Source organism: Coenobita brevimanus, chromosome 93 (genome assembly GCF_032717465.1).
Source record: "Coenobita brevimanus isolate Jiangsu-jjx chromosome 93, ASM3271746v2, whole genome shotgun sequence".
NCBI classification, from domain to species: Eukaryota; Metazoa; Arthropoda; class Malacostraca; order Decapoda; family Coenobitidae; genus Coenobita; species Coenobita brevimanus.
The window spans coordinates 60,425,827-60,447,813 of NC_137046.1; positions in this window are offsets into that span (position 1 = coordinate 60,425,827).

Here is a 21,987-nt window from a genome sequence, read left to right on the forward strand (position 1 = left end):
CATGCATAACAAGGAATGAGAAAAGTGACCATACGAAAAATAAAAAATCACCAACAACCACACTAAGAAGAAGGACGATGCAGCTGAGCCTACAGTATTCACACCTAAGACTAAAATACTCCACTGAGGTTAGGGAGGGCCTTTTTTTCGTTCACGTTTACCTGTTCGGACATTTACTCATTCCTCAGTGTAAGTCCTCATGCACAAATTCATGTGTCATCTCTATTGCCATATATAAATTTGGTTGCAATATTTATACGAATGGGAGCCAGCATGCTAACTTTTTTTCTTCATGTTTCGCTCTATAATGATTTCCCTGTATCATTCTAAGGCTCCTACGACTCACTCGCATCTGAATAAAATATTTGGCGTTACAGAACTCTCGACCATGATTGGAGTTGCAAATGATTCCACACATCACACTCCTCGCCAAATACCCATTAATAACCAAGTATATACACCTTATCTATACAAACTGATATAGTTTTTTTAAGCTAACTTTATATAACTTCCAAATTCTAATCCAGACTTGCTCTATTTTCCTCTGCAAGAAAAAATGCGACCCTCCTTCTTCTCCGTGAATTCTTGCCGGCCAGCAGACCCCGCAGGGAAATCAGGATATCTTCCCCGTACCTGCCTCTCCAAGGTGAGCCAGGCAGGGTGGTGCTCCTATGACCCCTCTCTGCCTCACCCTCTGGCTGTGTGACCCCCCTCGGTGTGACCCTATCTGTGTGTGACCCCTTTCCATCCTCACCTGTGACTAGCCATCCGTGGAAGAAACACATTTGCTGGTATAAAATGCCACGAGAAATGTGTGTGTGTGTGTGTGTGTGTGTGTGTGTGTGTGTGTGTGTGTGTGTGTGTGTGTGTGTGTGTGTGTGTGTGTGTGTGTGTGTGTGTGTGTGTGTGTGTGTAAATATAGGTATACGGAACAAGCTTTCTTCTAAGTGCCCTATTTTATTTAATGTCTTAGTGTGTGGCACCTAAGACTGACCGTTATGACAAAGCCCACTACAGTCTTTTAGATACCAAATTCCTTAAATTACTTTCTACCATCTCTTTCTATACTAATTGCTTTCATCATATAGATAGATAGATAGATAGATAGATAGATAAACTCCCTTCCGCTGTGCCTGCATCTGTGAGAGGGGCAGGGCGGGGCAGGACTGAGGAACCTTATGGTAATGTGACGGCCGGAGCGGGGTGAGTCGGGGGCAAGGCTGATAGTGAGGGCTGGGGTGGGGCAGGGCTGGGCAGAAAAGAGGGCCCTATGGCAATGTAAGGGCTGGGGCGGGGCGGGGTGGGAGACAGGACCCTATGGTAATGTGAGGGCTGGGCCGGAGCGGGTGATAGTATCGGAAGGGTTACCTGTCAAATTACTTGAGCCACACCTGATCAATGTGAGCTCCCTCCGTGGTCAGATGAAGTGAGGTGAAGTGAAGTGAGGCAACGTAAGGTTAGGTAAGGTAAGGTAGGGGATGGTAAGGTGATGTGAGGTGAGGCGAGGTGCGATGAAGTGAGGTGAGCTTACGTGATGTGGAACGAAATTAAATGGAATGAAGTGAAGTGAGATGAGATGAGCAGACTTGAGATGAGGCCAGGGATATGAGATAAGGTGACAGCAGGTGACGTGACTGAATTAGATAACCCGCTTCAGGAAAATCCACTAAACATTCTCACCTCATCCCATTTCCGTTCAGCTTAATATTGCACGAGTCAACAGGTATACTTTCCATCTTTCATTCTTAGTGAGATAAGCATGAGTATAGTGATGAAGTGAAGGGAGGGTAGTGTAGATAAAGCGAGGCTGAGTGATGATTATAAAATGATGTGAGGGGAAAATGCTTATCGTGGTTTTCGTCGAGATATGATGAAGTGACAGGAGGCGAGAAAAAATGAAAAGATGTGACTAGCTACGAGGAGGAAAAAACAAATATGAGGTGAACTATGATGACATGAAGTTGTGATCGTTTGGTATGAAGGTACTGAAGTGATTAAACCCATTCACCCCGATGACACACAATATTTCACTCTCCCTGAAATCAGATCTCCATATGCCAGTATTTTTGCATGTGTTCATACGTATTGCAGGTCGATTAAATGAAACGATTAAAAAAAAGAAATAAGTGACATAATAAGGTAGGGCGAAATATAAAGAAATGCACCAGATACGTAGGTTGGTGAAAAGAACGAAACGAGATGAGAAATGGTGAAAGAAGAGAAGCGAAATACAAGACTCAATCATTGTGTCTCCTCCTCTGCTTCTCCTCGTTTCTCTGTGTTCTACTCCACTCCTCTCTCTCTCTCTCTCTCTCTCTCTCTCTCTCTCTCTCTCTCTCTCCATTTAACCTTCCCGTCTCCAGTCCGGCTCGCCCACTCCTCCTCCACGCCTCGTTACAACCGTTTTATGGCCACAAATAAGATGAGTTTGCCTTCCACTGCATGTTTTATTGACTCTCTCTCTCTCTCTCTCTCTCTCTCTCTCTCTCTCTCTCTCACCCAAGCAATAACCTCCATCCATTATTCCTTTACCTGTCTTCATCCCCTTCGTCAAACACGCTTTCAAACACATCAAAATCAATATTCTTTACTCTCTTACAATTTTCTCTAATTTTTACTGTCTCTATTGTCATGCTCTTGGTATTTTATTTTATTTTGCTTAATATTTTTTCTCTCGCTTCGTGTAATGTCTTTTCCTCGTAAACTCCTTCTTTGACATCTTCAAGAAAGCATCTTCACTTCTTTCTGTCCCTCAGTTAACCATTCTTTCTGATTTTCCTTAATGTATAATAAGACCAGAATAATAATAATAATGATAGCAGTCCATTTAATAATAATAATAATAATAATAATAATAATAATAATGAAAACAACAACATTAATACAGAAGTAGTAGTACCAGTAAATGAAAAAGTGCCGGTGGCAGTAGTAGTAGTAGTAGTAGTAGTAGCAGTAGTAGTAGTAGTAATAATAATAATAATAATAATAATAATAATAATAATAATAATAATAATCCAACAAATTTTTAAACAAAACCAATAATAAAATCACCAAGTACCGCAACCACCCACTCTCAACGCAAACCAAATTTGAAAAAAAAAAAACATCCATAACTCATTTCCAAAACTGCCACATCGGAAAAAAACAAAAGAAAACAGAAAAAAAAGGGGGGACTATCGACTTTGTAATATCGGGGCAATGAAGTGTGTGAGAGATGGGAGGCGGAAACATTACATTAAGAGATGGGGAAATGGTAGTTGCTGGCCAAGACCGCTGAAGAGGGGCGGAGAAAATGGGGGAAGAGGAGGAGGAGGAGGAGGAGGAAAAGGAGGAGGCTAGCACAGTAGAAGAGGAGGTAAAAAAAAGGGGATAAGAGAAAGGAAAGAGATGAGTGGAGGGGAATGAAGCAGAATAGGATGAGGAAGAGATGGAGAAGAACCATGATTAAGAGAAAGAAAAGATGAAGAGAGGAGAACGGAGAGATGGGATGGGAAGGGGTGGAGGAGATGACAAAGGTAAGGAAAAGAGGGGTAGGGATGGAAGGGGGTAGAGAGAGAGATGAGAGAAGGAAGAAGAGGGAAGAGAGGTGAACAGGAACAAAAATTAAAGAGAGGCGTTCAAGAAATGTTAGAGAAGAAGGTAGATAGGAGTCGGAAAGTGATGAGAGGAGGTACACAGAGGGAAAAAGAAAGGACGGAGGTAAAGAAGGGAAGAAAGTGAAGAGCAGATACAAAAGTGAAGAGGGGGAGGAGGTGAAGAAGGAGTGATGAATGAAAGGAGATGACAAGAAGGAGGGGAATGAGGAGGGGTGATGATGGTAGGTGAAGATATGGAAGGAGTGCCGGAAGAAGAGGAGGATGGGGGAGAGGCGAGGAAAGGTCATAAGAGGGATGGAATGGGAAGGGAAAGAAGATGGAGGGAAAGAATTAGCGGCCATCAAGATCTGGATGCTGGACGAGAGAGAGAGAGTGAGAGAGAGAGGGGGGGGGGTACGCCGGGGGAAGGAGCTGAGAGGTATATGAAAGATGGTGCCCCCGAAAGACATGACATTCCCTCTACCCCCTTCGCCCTCCCCCTCCCCTTGAACCCCCCGTGAACCCCCTCCCTCCCAGAGGACGTGAACTGGGCCCCCGGGAAATAGATGTCAGGGGTATGAAGTACGGTGAAGGGGGGGGGATGTCTCTGGGGGGAGGGGTGTTCTGGGTCAAAGTTAGTGAGCGTTACTGAAGGTGTGGATTATTAAGTAAAAGGGATGCTGCGGAGACTAATTAATGTGTTATGGCAAAGATAATAATAATAATAATGATAATAAAAATAATAATAATAATAAGAATAATAATAGTAATAACAGAAGTAGTAGTAGTAGTAGTAATAGCCTCTTCTCTTCTTTCCTCTCCTCTCCAGTCCTATATACTCTTATCAGTTCCTCTTATGCCCCTTCTCCCCTTCCTCCCTCTCCCTCTTCTTCCCTTATTTCCCTATTTTTCCCTTTCCTCCACCCCTCCCTCTACCCCTGTTCCTCCCATCTCTCCTTTCAGTCTCCCTCCCCTCCTCTCCCTTATTCACCCCTCGTCCTCCTTTCCCTCCCCTCTTTCTCCACTACTTTCATATGTTCTCTCTTTCTTTCTCCCACTCACCACCCCTTTTCCTCTCATCCCTACACCGGTCTTCTTCCCTTTCTTCCCTCCACCCCTCCTCCTCCCTTTCTTCCTCTTCCTCCCATCTCTTCCCTCTTCCTTTCTCCCCTCAGCACCATTGGCGGGGAGGAAGCAGTCGATGTGGTTGGCCAGGCAGCTCTGTTTTATGTAAGACGGAATGGAAGGAGGATGGCCGCCCACCTCGACGCCTTCTATGACCTGCTTCCCGTTTGTGGCCTTCCCTGATAATTCCTGATTCTTTAGGTTCAAAAGGAGTTCAAATGATTAAGAAAGACCTATTGGATTCGCTTCCCCTTTTGGCCTCCTGCGATGATTCCTCGATGCCTCTAGGGGTGGAAGGTCAAAAGGAGTTCAAAGGAATACAAAAGACCAGATGAATTCAGGTCTGAGACGGGTTAGTAAGAGAGTAGGACAGACACAAGGGGTCTTCTTCTTTCTCCTCCCCATCCCCCTAAGTCCCCGTCTTTCCCCTCACTCCCCTTCCTCTTCCCCTCGTCCCCCTCCCCAGTACATCACCGAGGGAGCCCACCAGCCTTCATCCCACCATAATCCAGTGTTTTTTTTTCAGTGCCCGTCTTTAATTTGTGACTCTCCCTTCGTCTCAACCCATTAGCCTTCCCGCTCGTAAACTACAGGTATCCAAGTGAATCTTTGGAACTGTGACCAGTAGCCTCTCTGTGTGTGTGTGTGTGTGTGTGTGTGTGTGTGTGTGTGTGTGTGTGTGTGTGTGTGTGTGTGTGTGTGTGTGTGTGTGTGTGTGTGTGTGTGTGTGTGTGTGTGTGTGTGTGTGTGTGTGTGTGTGTGTGTGTGTGTGTGTGTGTGTGTGTGTGTGTGTGTGTGTGTGTGTGTGTGTGTGTGTGTGTGTGTGTGTGTGTGTGTGTGTGTGTGTGTGTGTGTGTGTGTGTGTGTGTGTGTGTGTGTGTGTGTGTGTGTGTGTGTGTGTGTGTGTGTGTGTGTGTGTGTGTGTGTGTGTGTGTGTGTGTGTGTGTGTGTGTGTGTGTGTGTGTGTGTGTGTGTGTGTGTGTGTGTGTGTGTGTGTGTGTGTGTGTGTGTGTGTGTGTGTGTGTGTGTGTGTGTGTGTGTGTGTGTGTGTGTGTGTGTGTGTGTGTGTGTGTGTGTGTGTGTGTGTGTGTGTGTGTGTGTGTGTGTGTGTGTGTGTGTGTGTGTGTGTGTGTGTGTGTGTGTGTGTGTGTGTGTGTGTGTGTGTGTGTGTGTGTGTGTGTGTGTGTGTGTGTGTGTGTGTGTGTGTGTGTGTGTGTGTGTGTGTGTGTGTGTGTGTGTGTGTGTGTGTGTGTGTGTGTGTGTGTGTGTGTGTGTGTGTGTGTGTGTGTGTGTGTGTGTGTGTGTGTGTGTGTGTGTGTGTGTGTGTGTGTGTGTGTGTGTGTGTGTGTGTGTGTGTGTGTGTGTGTGTGTGTGTGTGTGTGTGTGTGTGTGTGTGTGTGTGTGTGTGTGTGTGTGTGTGTGTGTGTGTGTGTGTGTGTGTGTGTGTGTGTGTGTGTGTGTGTGTGTGTGTGTGTGTGTGTTGTTATAATAATCTACAGAATATCTCCCTTTCTTCCAGCATCCCTAGTCCTCCCCATCTAGGCAACTGAGAAGGGGGAAGGGAGGGGGAAGCAAGGAGGGGGGAGAGGGAAGGGAAAGTGGGGGAGGGGGGAGAACAGAGAGGGGAGGCTTGCTATACGATGGAGAGCAAGGGGGAAGGGGTGGATGAGAGGGAGAGGAGGGCAAAGAGGAAAGGGAGACAAGGCTGGGGAGAGGGCAAGGAGTGGGGAGACGGGAATGAGAGGGGAAAGGGCAAGGAGAGGGGAGAGGGGGGAAAAAGAGGGATGAGAAAAGGTGGAGAGAGGAGGGGAAGCCCGCTATACGATGGAGGAGATTTACAACTGGTGCGGTGTCACATGGATACACATTACTAGAGTTTTTATACCCGCCGCGGAGGGAGGGAGGAGGGGAGAGGGAGGGGAAGGGGAGAGGAGCACAAGGCAAGGAAACAATGTGGAGGGAGGGAGAGAATTAGAGTGGCACTTAGAGGGAGAGGATGCTATAATATCCAGTGAACCTATCTCCTTGACTCCCTACCTATTTCTTTACCTTCAACAATTTATCAATTTATGTCTAACTGTCTATCTATCTATCTATATAGGTAGATAGACAGATAGACTAATAGACCTAAATCTTCACCAATGGCTATAGTGATGAGTTTTGCCCTTACTGAGAGCAGGCGCCGATATGCAGCCGAGCCAGTGTGTCAGTTCCTAAATACCTGACAGACAAAAACAAAGGAGGAAAGAACATACTCAGAGGTTCGTGCATGCAGTCCTCTTCCACCTTCGAAAGGGAGAGGAAACAAAGACTGCATTGCACAAGTTTTGAGAGTTGAGGCCTGTCGTACTGAAGCGGTTTATAGAGGCTACATCTAACCCCCCAACCCTCAGTTTGAAAAAAAAAATATATATATATATCTTCAGGTGAATCAAATCGTTAACAATTCGGAAGAAAAAATGAAGAAGATCCCGGAGCTCAGAGACTTAAGGAAGCTATGAATATTCCCCAGAGACCCTTATTAATCATGACTTCATCATCCCGACTTCAGCCAGACGATTTTATTCAGGTGCAACGAAACCCCCGAGTCTGAATGGGAAGCCTAAATCAGTCACCATTATCTTGCACATGATCTCATCGTTCAAACTGCCACGACATTTTCACGGGATGGAAGCCACGTTAAGCCCAGCCGTGGAGGGTTGCTGTGTCCTCGTATTTCACCTCGGTTTTTATTCCTCCACGCGAGAAGGACGGCTGTTGCTCCGACGCGGCCACAGCGGAAATAATACGTCTAGATGTTGGGGTCAGGATCCACCCCTTGAGCTGGGCACATGTGGGCGTGGGCGGGAGAAAGGGTGGGAAGGGATGGAGGGAGGGAAGGGGGAATGAAGAGAAGGGTGCAAGGAAGGGAGATGTGCAGGGATACAGGACAGCGCCATGAGAGAGGGGTGTTATGAGAGAGGGAAGGAGTGTTAGGGGAGCGGGGATGGGTGTTAGGAGAGGGGAAGGTTGTTAAGAGAGAGGGTAAGGGTGTCAGAGGAGATAAGAGCGTTTTGAAGGGGTGGGAGGGTGTTAGGAGAGAGGAGACGGTGCTAGGAGAGAGGGAAAGAGGGGAGGGAGGGAGAGGGAAGTAGAAGTGAAAGGATGGGTGCAAGGAAAGGAAGATGTGCAAAGATGAGAAAGAGGAAGGATGCTAGTAGAGAGGGAAGGAATGAAGGGGGCATTAGGAGTAGGGAGGAGTAGCCGGAAGGAGAGGAATAAGAGGACGGAGAAGGGAGATACGAGATGAAAAAGAGAGGAAGGGAGGCAAAGAAGAAGAGGACAAACAAGAGTAATGGGAAAAGGGAGAGGGGTGTTAAAACAAGAGGAAAAGGGTGCGAGAAGTGAAAACAAGAGTGCTAGAAGACTGCTAGAGGTTGAGGCGATGGGGAGGGACTGCTGGGAAATAGAAGGGTGTACGACATAGGAGACGAATGGACGAAAAAAGGGAGTAACGAAAAGAAAATGGAGGGAAAGAGAAATGGTAAACATGTCGAGGGAACGTAGAGAAGTGGAGGAAAAGTGGAGGAGTGGAGGGAAAGTGAACAGATGGAGGGAGGGACAAGAGGTTTGGGGGACGGAAACAAGGGGAGATGAGGAGGGGATGGATGAAGAGGGGGGGAAAGGAGGGGTGTATGGGAGGGGTTGGGTAGTTCCTCGCCCGTAATTCTGTCCTCGCCCAGAAGGATCCACGCCCCTCTCCTCTCCTCAATACCCTCTCCTCCTCCTCCTCCTCATCTCCCCCACCCCCGCTGCCCCCTGCCGAGTGGAAGGCACCAGGTGGCCGTGGGCGGTACCAGGCACGTGGCACCCTCAGGCACACGCATAGAGGGGAGGGGAGGGCCAGGGAGTGCCAGGAAAGGGAAAGGCAAGGGAAAGATGGGAGGGAAGATGAAAAGCAAAGGAAGGGGATGGCAGGGGGAGGTGAGAAGCAAGGGGAGGGGAAAAGGGTGGGCCAAAGAGTACAAAGGGAAGGGAAGGGAAGATGAGAAGCAAAGGAAGGGGGGGGGGCAGGGGTAGGTGAGAAGCAGAGGGTCAAACAGTACCAGGGGAAGGGAAGGGAAGGGGAGATGAGAAGCTAGGAAAGGGAAGGGAAACGGAAGTAAATGCCGTAGAGCGGGAAGGGGAATGCCAATGAAAGGGTTAGCGGAATAAGGGTGAATGCCAGAGGAAGAGAAAGATGGAGGTAGGAATGAGATGAGGAGGGGGAAGGAAAGAGAGAGGAGGGATGGGGAAGAGAGGGGGAAGAGAAGAGAGGGGGGAAAAGTGAAAAGAGTGCCTAAAATGACAGAGGAAGAAGGGGTAGGATAAGGGGAAAATGTGAGATAAGAAAGGGGACATCAAATATAGGAAGTGTCATGAGGAGGGAAGGGGAAGTGGAAGGTGAAAGGAAAAGGAAGTGATAGAGGAGAAGAAGGGAGTTGTGCAGTAAGGAGAAGGAGAAGAAAATGAAAGCAAGGAGAGGAAAGATAAAAGAAAAATAAGTGCCAGAGGGAAGGAAAGGGAAAGGGAGGTGTGACGTAAGGAGGAGCAGCAGGGAAGGGTGGAAGTCATAGGAAGGGGTACGGCAGGAGAGGATTAGTACTGGGAGGGGGAAGGAGGGGAAGGGAGAAGGCAGGACAGAGGGAGGTGAGTGTGAATGAGGGGGTGGAGCAGAGGAAGGGAAGGGGAGGGAGAGGGGAGGGATAAAGAGGACGGTAAAGGAGGTGAGTGCCAGAGGGAGGTAAGGGTAGGGTAAGAAAAAGCAGGGAGGATTAGTGCCAAGGGAAGGGATGGGAAGGAGGGAAGAGGAAGGGGAAGGGAGGGCCAAAGGGAGGAAAAACACAGGGGGAAGTGGCAAGGGAAGGGGGCAGCAAGGGAAGGTAGAGTAATGCTAGTGTGAAGGGGGAGTGCGAGAGGGGAAAAGGGTGTGCTAGGAGAAAACATAGAGTGTCAGAAGGGAAAGGGCAGTGCCAGGGGGGGGAAAAGGGGAGTGTCAGGAGAGAGGAGATGCCAGGAGGGAAGGGGGAGTGCCTGGGGGGGAGGGGAAGTGCCTGGGGGAAGGGGAAGTAACAGGGAGAAAGGAGGAGTGCCAAGGAGAAAATGGGAAGTACCAGACGGAAAGGGGAAGTGACAAGGAGAAAGAGGAAGTGCCAGGGGAATGGGAGAGTGTCAAGGGAGAGACAGAGTGTTAATGGGGGAAAACAGGGAAGTGGAGAGGGAGTATGCAGAGAGGGGAAGAGTTGTAAGAGAGAGTGGGAGGGATAGGAGCACAGGGAGTGGAGGGATGGAGGGATAAAGAGAGAAAGAGAGCAGGAGGGGGAAATCCGTAAGAGGAACGGAAAGATGGAGAGAGGAGGAGGAGGAGGAGAAGGGGCGGTGAAAGGGACTGGGCGGGAGGGAGGGAGAGAGGGGGGAGGTGTGAAAGAGAAAGGGAGGGATGGTGGAGTTATGAATGAGCTAGAGGGAAGGAGGAGGAATGAAGTGTACGAAAGAAAGGAAGAAGAGGAGTCAAGGGAGAGAGGGGGGGAGGATGCTGTGTGTGAAAGAAGAAGGAAAGAAGTAAAAAGGAGTACAAAGGAAAGCAAACAGCATCATTCCTGTTCGTCCTTTCGTGGCTGGTCGGTATAGGAAGGTTATAACAAACAAAATTAATCTACCAGCTAAAGACAAGGATAGACAAGCAAAGAAGGAAAGCGGGGTGTGAGAGATAGTGGAAGAGGACAGAAAGAGGAAGAGGGGAAACATGAAGAAAAAAAGGGAAAGGGGAGGAGGGAAGGAGAAAAGGGAGAGAGGAGGGAGGGAGCAAAGGGTTGGGGGAACTGTGAGGGAGGGGGCGTGTGTGCGAGAGAGAGGGAAGGAGGGAGGGAAAGAGGGAGAGGGGGAGCATGGAGGAAGGAGGAGGGAGAGAGCGGAAAATGGGGCACAGGGGAGCGAGGAGCAGAGCAAGGGCGAGGGGGACGAGAGGATGAAAAATAAAGGGAGATAGGGCGAGCTGGCCAGGACCGGGGCGGGAAGAAGGAGAAGAGAAGAGAAGGGAAGAAAAGAGATGGGAAAGGAAGGGAAGAGAAGGGAGGGGAGGGGAGGGGAGGGGAGGGGAAGAAAAAAGAGAAAAGGGAAGAGAAGAAAGGTGAAGAGATGAGAGAAGAGAAGGGAAGAAATAGAATGAAAGAAAATTATCGTCAGCAAGAGGAGTGCACTGACCAAGAACGGGAAATAGTAAAACACACACACACACACACACACACACACACCTCTGGACACTATTAGATGGACGCAGCTGAGAGAGGAGGCAGATGGGTGAGGTCGTCTGCATAAGGGCAGGGAGGAGGAGTAAGGGTTGTGGAAGAAAAACAGGAGGGAGAGGGAAGGAGGAAAGGGTTAAGGAGGACGATGACGATGACGAAGACGACGACGACGACGACGACGATGATGATGATGATGATGATGATGGAGAGAAGCAGGATGAGGACGAGCAGGAGAAGGAGACGAGAGGATGATGATGACAAAGAATAATATTTTAAAATGAGCAGGGAAGGTGAAAAATCAATGTGCAAGGGAGGGAAGGGAATGGAAGGAACTAAGTAAAGAACAGTAATATCCAGAAATAAAGATGAAGGAAAGCAGAACCATCAAAATTATGAAAAAAAAAAAAAAAGGAGACAAGATTTTATTGAATAGGTGACAGCGCGAGAGTAAAGAGGCTGAGAAACAGGTAAAGACAGGAAGGTCTTAGGATAAAACAATGGGAACGAAGGAAGAAAAAAAAAGACAATGGAGAGAAAGGAAAAGAGGAGCTGAGAAAAAAAAATATAAGAGCGGAGGAGAAACTAAGGAAAGCAGTAAGAGAAGAGGAATATAAAGGAAAGTGAGAAGCTTGTGGCAAAATGGAGAGAAGGAGAAGAGAAAGACGGCAGAAGGGGGAGAATGGATGAGAAGAAATACGAAAAGAAGAGGAAAGAAGAGAAGAAAAGGGAGAGGAACCGAAGCTGAAGAAAAGTAAGAAAGCGGAAGAGGGTGATAAAATAACAGACAAGCAGCTATGACGATGAGTACCAGGAAGGAAGGTTGGAAGGAAGGAAGGAAGGAAGGAAGGAAGGGAGGAAGGAAGGAAGGAAGGAGGCGGGCTGTAGTAAGAGTTAATCCCACGTTCCCTGTCAAAGGAAACAAACATGAACCATAATCCCCTGTTGAGTGAGTCCCCAGTGTCCATTCCCTACCCCAACCCTCCCTATCCACACTTCTCTTCCTCCCTCCCTCCCTACCTACTCTTCCCTCTCTTCCTCCCTCCTTCCCTACCTACACTTCTCTCCCTCCCTTCCTCCCTACACTTCCCTCCCTCCCTTCCTACACTTCACACCTTTATACCTCCTGATGACTGCTTAATTTTCACACACGTTTGGAGGAGAGTTGATCGATTGGCTGGTGAGAATAGATACACGGATACATAGATAGATATAGATTGTCAGACACTGATAGATAGATAGACTGATTGACTGATAGTGTTTCCTGTGCAACATCCACCAAGTATGTATTAAGTTACTACCACTACCACCACCAGTGCCATCAATAGTGTTCACTTGCACTAACAAGGGCCTCACCACAAAGCTGCAGTCTGTCCAGAGCTCAACAAGGAATGTCAATTGTCACTTGACTCTACTTAACTCTAAACCGTGCGACACAAAACGTGGTAGGAGCAACGTTATGGGGCAAGGTGAGTAGAGAAGGGAAGGGAAAAGACAGGAGAGAGAAAACAGGGACGAGAAGAGAGGAGAGGACAGAAGAAAAGCGAAGAGAAGAGAAGGGAAAAAAAGAGAAGAGAAAAGGGGATAAGAGAAGAGAAGAGGAGAGAAGAGGAAAGGAAAGAAGTAAAAGGACATAACGAGTAAGAGACATGAAAAAGGCAATGTTTATGTACTCGATCGAAAAGAGAAAAGAATGGAAAGTGACGTGAAGAAGTAATGAGAGAAGAGATGGTAAGAGAAGATGGAGATGAAAGAGAAAGGAACTGTGTATAAGAAAAGAGGAGATGAGAGAGAAAAAACACAATGGATCAGTTTCTAAGGAGAGGGAAGGAAGAATGAGAGAGAAAAGAGTGCAAAGAAAGAAGTAAAAAATAAATAAATAAAAAGGAAAAGGAAAAATATCACCATGAAAGAAGTAATGTCAATGATATGTTTAGACAAAAGAAGGAGTTAGACAGGGGAGGAAAAAAAAACGAAATATATACGTGGTAAAGAGTGAAGTAAAGAGAAAGGAAGGAAAAAATTAAAAAATAGATAAATAAACAAGGTATGCATAATGTGGGAGGTGTGGGAGTGGGCAGAGTGGGGGGAGGAAATGACAGGATGAGAGAGAACAGGATACCGAAGACAGCAGGAAAAGGTGGTACAGAAGAGGGTGGGACAAAATCGCAGATAAAAGGAAAAGACGGAGAAGGGAAGAAAAGAGCTGCGTAGAAAGGAAGGAACGTAAAGGGAATGAAAGGACAGGGAGGGAATGCATTAGAAAGCTTATCTACCAGACTGTCTATCCATCTGCTGCCTGACGCCGCATCATGTGAGGGGTGTTCTTGATGAAAAGATCTAAAAAACGACCATTCCTCCCCACACCTCCCTACCCACCCTCAAAAATTAAAAATCTTCGTACAATGGAATGTTAAAACGAGGGCTTTAGAAATTCACTGACAATGAGGAAAGACGCCAAGCTATCGAAAACTACCATGCCAAATCCTATCAACTCTCTCACACCAATAACCACTCATAAACAACCATCAAAATACCATGACCTCTGCACCGTTCCTACCATTACCACTGTCACCTCCACCTACACCACTGCCTATACCCCAGCTTCCACCCTAGATAATTTCCCCTCCCGTCACCCCCACCCCACCAGAATGTCACCCCCACCAACTGCTACCATAATTCCTGTTCACAGCTACCTCATCACTTTCATCACTACCATTACAGACCGTGCCACCAGCTATGTCCCCCCTCCTACCATCGCTACCCCCACCCCATCACCACCTGTCTCACCCACTGCAATACCACACTACACCCCACTCCCCCACCATTTCTTTCGCTCACTACAAAAAACACATTCTTCTTACCTTCCTCCCACGCCATAACACTCCTTCATAACTGTGATTTGTTATTCTGTATATAAATAACTTCCAAGTCAACATTAAGTCTGAAATGTTAAATATAGTACTGAAGAAAGAAGTGCTGCTAAATCCCCAGTGCCAACAGAAATACGCCTTTCAATCCCCATCTCCACCAATGCCCCCAGTCTCCACCTTTCCGATTCATGTCACTGCTCTCGTCCCCATCACTGTCCCATCATCCTCTTCCCCCATCATCATCATCTTCCTCCATCCCATCGCCACTATCCACCCTTTATCTCTCCTAACTCCATCCACTTCGCCAATTCCTCACCTCCACTCACACTCCCTCCTCCACTTCCGCTTATACCCTTTCCTCCATCCCCACCTTCTCTTCCCATCTCCACCACTCTTCCTCCTTCAGCACCCTCTCCTTTCCTCTAGCATCCTCTCCCTATCTCCCTCACCACTCTCTCCCCCTCCACCACCCTCCCTAGATCTCCCCTACCTCATCCCTGTCACCTTCCATTACCTTCTTCCCATCTCACTCGCCTTCGATTATCTCTCCCCATCCCGTCTCTTCCACCCTGTCTTTGTCCCTCTTCCCTGCTCCTCCAAACTCTCCCCATCTTTCCTGTCTCCATTCTCACTCTCTATCCATCGTCTCACCACCCTCCCCATTTCTTCGACGCCTCCACTTCCTATATCTCCCCCTCTCCCTCCCTTTCCCAGCATTCTACCCTTTCCTCTCATTCCCCATCTCTTTAGTATCTCCATCCACACACTTCTTTCCATCTCATCCTCTCTGTCATTTTATCTCTATCCTCCACGTCTCTCTATCCCATAATCTTCTTCCTATCCAGTCTCCCTCATCTCGTCTACCTTTCTCCCTCTCCTCCTCCCTAGCATCTCTCCTCCCCTCACTATGTCCTATCTCCTATCTCCACTCACACCCTCTCCTCAACCCCCCATCTCTCCTATCCCCACCCACACTACCCCCCACCTCCCCAGCACACCCACCCCTCCGCCCATGTGGTCTCCAGATGCCCGGACCTTCTCTCCCTTTTTACCTCCCCTCCCCTCCCCTTCCCCCTCCCTCCCCACACCCCCGCATCATCCCTCCCCCCTTCCCCCTCCCTCTTCCCTCCCCGCCCCCGCTGCGTCGAGCCCCAGTGGACAAAGAAGGAAGGCAATATGAAAAGTGACAAAAAAAGAAAGTGCGTGAAATAATAACTACACAGGGGACACTCCGACCACTGGGGGAAGAGACAAATACAGAGAGGGGAATTAAATATCTTTCTAATTTTGTCTGAAGATTATTGAAGACGCGTGAAACATTACCAGAGTCTTAACCTGGATAATAAGACTCTCTCAAGGTTTGTTTTTCCTTGTGTTGGCTATTCGTCAGATCTAAGGACGCTACAATTTGCTGAACTTGCTTTTCTGCTTTCATCACACGTCCATCTAACATCTCACGTACAAACAGATAACACAGTCTCATAAAACGCGCGCACACACACACACACACACACACATCCACCTCACAATACACATCCATCACATCAAACCCTTCCCCTCTTCCTCCCTCTCTCGCCAGGGGGTAAAGCACCCCTACTCTCCACCTCTCCCCCCCAACACACACACACACACACACACACACACACACACACACGGGGGGGGGGACGACATTGTGCATAAGAATTTAGGTAGAAGTAATGCCGGAACATAATAATTTCTTGAATCAATGAAACTACGATTACATTATTTGTCCCAGTTTGTCAGTTTGATATGACACCCAATGAAAGGACATCAGTATAGCAGACTAGTATATATTAGTTCCGACATAACTTAGCGAACAAAATCTTCAGCCTGAAGCCTTTTCTCTGACATCTCACACTGTACATAATAATTACATTTGACAGGTAATCACGGAATTATTTGATCAGGTTAATTTTACAAGTCTCCGCTCAAATTACTGTGCCTTCTAAATCTGACAGCTTTTTTTTTTTTTGGGGGGGGGGCAAAAGGGTCCCAGTAAAAATTGTTATACGAATATTTCTTTGCTAAATATTTACTGCTTCAGGTCATACAATAATGGTATCTAAAACAGTACTTCTAAATAAAGGAAAAACATTAATGCTATGTTTTTTCTCATCAAGACGTTCAACTCAACAGGCTGATTAACTCTGGTCCTGCGTCACAAAGCTCCAAGTATGCGTCACAAGGCTCTAAGTATGCGTCACAAAACTTTAAGAATACGTCACAAAGCTCTGCGTCACAGAACTCGAAGTACAGTACGCGTCGCAAAGCTCGATGTAAGCGTCACAAAGCGCGAAGTTGGCGTCACAAAGCTCGAAGTAGGCGTCACAAAGCTCGAAGTATACCGGTGACTTTCAGTGTCCCCAGGTAAGTATTAATCACTTCCTTCTTTGTTTGTTTGTTTTTTTTTTTGTGTTTTTTTTTCATACTCCCTGTGACTTACGTTCACCACATCAGCATAAAAACTCGCCTCTTTGTCGTGAGAAATATACTTTGCGCCTCTTTGACGTAGTGTTCATCATCATCACTATCATCATCATCATCATCATCATTATCATCACTATATCATCATTATCTGTTATCATCATCATCTTCACCATAATCATCATCATCATCATCACCACATCATCCTTATCTGTTATCATCATCATCTTCTCCATCATCATCGTCATTGTCATCATCATCATCATCATCATCATCATGCCCGACAATTTATTAAGGTGGACACTCAAAGAGTTAAGTAAATTGTCTTTCCTACATCTTAAGTTGGTTTTTAAAGAACTAGCATCAAACCTATAACATCTTCAACTCACACTCAGGCGCCTACGACTCACTCTCAGCTGAATAAAATCGTCTGGCGTTAAATGGAACAGAATAAAAGAGTTACCCCGGCCACTGGAGGGTTAAAATACCGTCTATCTACCTTGCCTTCACCTTAGCACTATACTCCGCTTACTCTAACTTGGCCAAATAATGCTATCTCTCCATCCAGAATGCAGAGCAGGAGCAACAGATTAAAAGTAGAATATAATGAGAGTCACAAATAATTGCTATGGAAAGAATGTAGAGGCGTAGTATCAGTGTCTTTCTCTGCCAATGAGCAAAGGGAAAGTAGCTCCAAAAGGACGAAAACCTGAGCCAAGTTAAGGTGAAAGGGGTATAGCAAATCCAAGCAAGGAGAGAGTGAGGAGGCCTGGGATAGTGTCGGGTAGGTAGGGTCCTCGTCCGCCTTTCCTGTCTAAATATAAGTTCGAGGGGAAGGAGGAGGTCAGCCCGGCTTTTGTTTGTTTTTTCCCCTCGTGTGGGCGGAACAGAGGGGGTCGTGATCACCCTTCCCCTCCACGCTTGTTTGTCAGTCTCTTGCCTCGCTCCCCTCGCCCGCCGCCTCTCCCCTCAGCTCAACCCTTCACACACGGTCCCCCTTCCCTTACCTTTACCAACATCCCTTTCCTTTCCCTCTAGACATCTTCCCTTCCCTTTCCGTCCTTCTAGACACCTCCTCTTCCTTTACCTTTACCAGTATTCTTTAGCTTTCCCTCTACACACCCAGCCTGCTCCCCATTCCCTCCACCTCTGCACACCTACCCTTCGCCTTTCATACCTCTGCACACCTCCATACACACCTCTCTACCTAATCTCTTTTACCTTGTCTTACTTCTAGACACTTCCCTCTCCTCACCTCTATACACTTCTCTTCCTTTCCCTTCCCTTCCCTTCCCTTCCCTTCCTTTTCCCTCCCTTCCCTTATCTTTACCTGCATCCATTTTCTCACCTCTTTCACCTCCCCATCCCTTACCTCTCCTCTGAACGCCTCCCTTCTCTAACCCTGACATATCTTCCTTCCCTTACCTCTACACACCTCGCTTCACTTACCTCTACTTACCTTCGTCTTTCCTCACCTCAACACACCTGGTCAACTTCCCCTCACCTCTACACATCTCTCCTCCCTTCTGATCTTTCCAACACATTTCACCTTTCTTCTTCCCCTCTAACTATCCCTTCTTCACATCCCATCTTGTTCCACCACATCTCATTTGCCTCATCTCTTTTCTCCTTTACACATCCTTCTTGTACTTCTCTTCGTTTTATCTCTTTTCTTCTATGCACACCTTTATTGTAAGTCACCTTTACCTTATTCCAAATACATCTTACTTAAATAACTCATCTCTGTTTTTGTGTTCCTATCTTTATTGTATTACCTTCGTCGCTTCCCACATCTTTACTAATTTCCCCTCCAAACTTCTTCCCCTCACGCCTCCCCTCTTACCTCGTCAATATCTCCGTTTTTCTCCCCTCTTCTCCAGACACATCGCTTCCTACCCTCTTGCCTTCCCTACCTACACACTTTTTCCTCTCGTCCTTGCACGCTTGTTTCCTCCTCCTCCTTAGCTACCCGTCTCATCTCCCTACCTCCACTCTGTCCCTTCTTCGCTACCTATCTACCTTTCCTAACGTTATACCTACCTATCTAGCCACATTCTTCCCTATCATTACATACACCGTCTTCATCTAATTCTCTTTCCCTTATACACACTAAATTCCTACCCAATTACCTGAACGCCTTATCTTTTCTCCTCACCATGCACCTTCCCTCCCCTTACCCTACCCCAGTGTCTGTCCCCTTGTCTCTAAATACCTCCCTCCCTACCGCCATACCTACCCTATTCACTTCCTCACCTCTTCCTTACTCACTCGCTACTCATTTCTTGCCTCTACATCTCACCTACTTTCACCTGTATCTCCATGTTTATTGTCTCTTCTTTACACACCTTCCTTCCTACCTCAATATTCATCTTCTCTCTTCTTTTCAAGCTCAGTTCTTCTCCTTTACCTACACCTCTCATCTTTTCTATTACTTACACCCTGCTACACCTTTTCTTCTCCTCTATCTTCATTGTTCTTCCCTCTACCTTGTATACCTCCCTCCCCACCATCAAATCTGTCTTACATTCCTCCCTTTTCTATAATCGTTTCTTCCTCTCATCTCCCCTGCACACAACACCCTACCCTCTCTCTCCTCTCCGTGTCTGTTCCTCTTCTTTACACATCACTTCCTACCTTCATACCTACCTTATTAGCTTTTTCTTGCACACTCATTTCCTCCCCTTTTCCCAACATGCGTATCCCCTTCACTTTCTTCACCTCCTCTTCACTTCACCTTCCCATCGTCCCTATTCCGTGTTCGTCTCCTCTTCTCTACATACCTCCCATCCTACTCACCTTTTCCCCTCTTCCTTACAAACTCATTTCAGCCCTTCTTGCCAACACACATCTTCCCTCTTTCTATCATCCTCTTTCTCCCTACTTACCTCTTCCCAACATGCCTCCCTTCCTATCTTCTACCTTACCATCTTCTCCCCTCGTTCTGACTCCCTTCTTCCCCTCTTGCCAACACACATCTCCTTCCCTCGCCCCTGTCTTCCTTCTTGTCCTCCCTTCCCTACATGTCTCACTTCCTACCAACACCACTACCTTACCCAGATCCTCTCCTCTTCTTTCCACATTCGCTTTTCCCTCTTCTCTCCTCTCCTTTCCTCTTCCTTACATAATACACTGTTCCTCACCCTATCTCCTTCCTTTTCCTCCCTTCCCTAACTTCCTCGCTTCCTATGAGCACCCCTACCTTACCCATCTCTTTCCCTCATCCTCACACACTCGTTCCATCCTGTACACTGCTCCCTTCCTACCTCAACATCCATCTTCTCTCTTTACACTCTCAGTTCTCCCTTTGCCTACACCCCTCATCCTTTCCTTACACCCTATTACACCTTTTGCTTTCCTCGACGTCCATTCACCACACCTTCCCATACCATCTCCTGCCGTTTCTATCCCCTCTTTTTCACTCCTTTTTCTAACATACCTCTCTTCCTACCTTCATACCTGTCCTAATCAGCTACTTCTTCCCTCTTTCATTACACTTTCTTAGTTTCTTTACACACTGCTTTCTTCTCCGGCCTATCTTCTCTCTCTCTCTCTCTGCATTTTTTTTTTTTTCGCATTTTCGTCTCTCTCCGTTTCCTCCTGTCTTGCAATTTTGCTGTCTTCCTTTTTTCTTCCCTCCTCGCCTCTCCTCCCTTAGCGGCCTCTCTCCTTCCCCTCCTCATCTCCTCTCGTCCCTCCCTCCCTCCTTCCCTCCCTCTCTCCCCTCTCTTTCTTGCTCCCTCATTCCATCTTGTCCCCTCGGTCGTCACGCAAGGGGGGGGGAGTGAGGGAGGGAGAGACGGGAGGAAGGGAGAAAGAAATAAAGAAAGGGAAAGAAGGGAGGGTGGAGGAAGGAAGTAAGACAGGAAGGGAGGAAAGGAAAAAAGGAAGGATGAAAGGAAATGAAAAAAAAAAGAGGGAAGGGAAAAGGAACTAGAAAGGAAGAGAAGGAGGAAAGGAGAAAATGAGGACAGGGAGGGTAAAATAGGTGGAAAGAGAGAGAAAGAGAGAGAGAGAGAGAGAGAAACACTTCGGCGGGCGCGGCTGTGTCACGCCCGCTACCGGATATGTAGATGAGGGAGGGAAAGGGTTAAGATGGCCCCCGGAAGTCACCCCGCTCGTAATGCGTCTTAAAGGGATACTCGTCCTCGCGGGGAACGTGTCTTATACCAGTCTGATCCCGTAAGATTCGAGGGCGAGAGGGCAGTGAATCAAAGGTGAGGTGACGGACATCTTACGCATTTCTTACGTATGTGTCAGGTATCAAGTTTTTATCATCACTCATTTACTCCTACAAGCAATGGTCTGAGTGCTGCCTTGTTTAAAATATAGGACGGATAGGCCATACAATAATTTATAGCACTCCCACCCATCCCGCCCATAGCACTCCCACCCATCCCGCCCGTAGCACTCCCACCCATCGCACCCGTAGCACTCCCACCCATCCCGCCCGTAGCACTCCCACCCATCCCGCCCATAGGGAAATATACGCCCAGTGCTGTGACAGAGGAAGGGGTAATGTGTCTCTGGTTAGTGAGTCTCGGTAAGGGTGCCAGACTAACAAAGACAGGGAGACAGGGAAAAAAAAAGAAAAACGAGGAAAAAAGAAAAGACCAGAAAAAAGAACACGAAAAAAGAAAAGGGCAATTACAATAAAAAAAAAAGGAGTGTTTACGAGAATCTGAGACCATTTGTGTAATATATATACCGAATAAAATGACGTCAGGGAGTAATGACAGCACCAGCACTGAAGAATTTACAGCCACAGAAGCAAGGGTGAAGGAGAGAAGTATTGGTCTATCCACGGGCGAGGGAGAGAAGTATTGCCCATTGGACTTTACACGTGACGGGATATTTCTCAACCCTCTCCCTCCAACACTGCGGACATAAATACGGATCCATAACGTTAAGCAGTGAGACGGTGAGCAGTGAGTTTCCGAACAGAGATGTGATTTTCGTAGCCCACTAAATTTTCGGAACAGTATGTAAAATTATGGCACTGGCACCAATAACACCTTAAGGTCAGCAAAATAACTAGAGAAAAGAGAGAGAGAGAGAGAGACGCCAAGCTAGGGATCCGCTGTGAAGTGTTTTGCTAGACCACTGGCTTGTTCTGGCACCATTAAGCACTGGGACAAAGGTGGGACAAAACCTCTCGGCCGCCTGATGGACAGGTGGAGTGTTGGAGGAGTGGATGGAGAGGTGGAGTGTGGAAAAGGTGGAGTGAGGGGCGAGTGGAACTAAAGACAGGTGGAGTGCAAGAGAGGTAGAGTAAGGCAGAGGTTAGAGTAAGGGAGTGGTGGAGAGATAGACCTACTGTTTTTGCCTTTTCTCCCCTTTTCCTCTTCCCCCCCCTCACCTTTCGTCCCCTTCCTCCTCATCCACTGCTCTCTCTCTCCCCTTCATCTTCCTCTTCTCTCTTCCTCTCTGTCTCACTTCAATTCCTCTTTCCCCTCGCCTATTACCCTATCTCTTCATCTTCAACTACATTCCTCTTTATCTCTTCTCCTCTCTACTTCACCTCTCCTCTCTCTTTCCTCATCTACTGCCCTATCTCTCCCCTTCATCTCTCCCTTCTTTCTCTCCGTCTACCTCATCTCCCCTCCCCCTTTTTCCCCTCATCCATCCCCCTATCTCCCCCTCCATCTGCCCCCAACCCACTGCACACTGGCGTCGGGTTGCCCTGGCTAGTAATATCCGGAGGTCCAC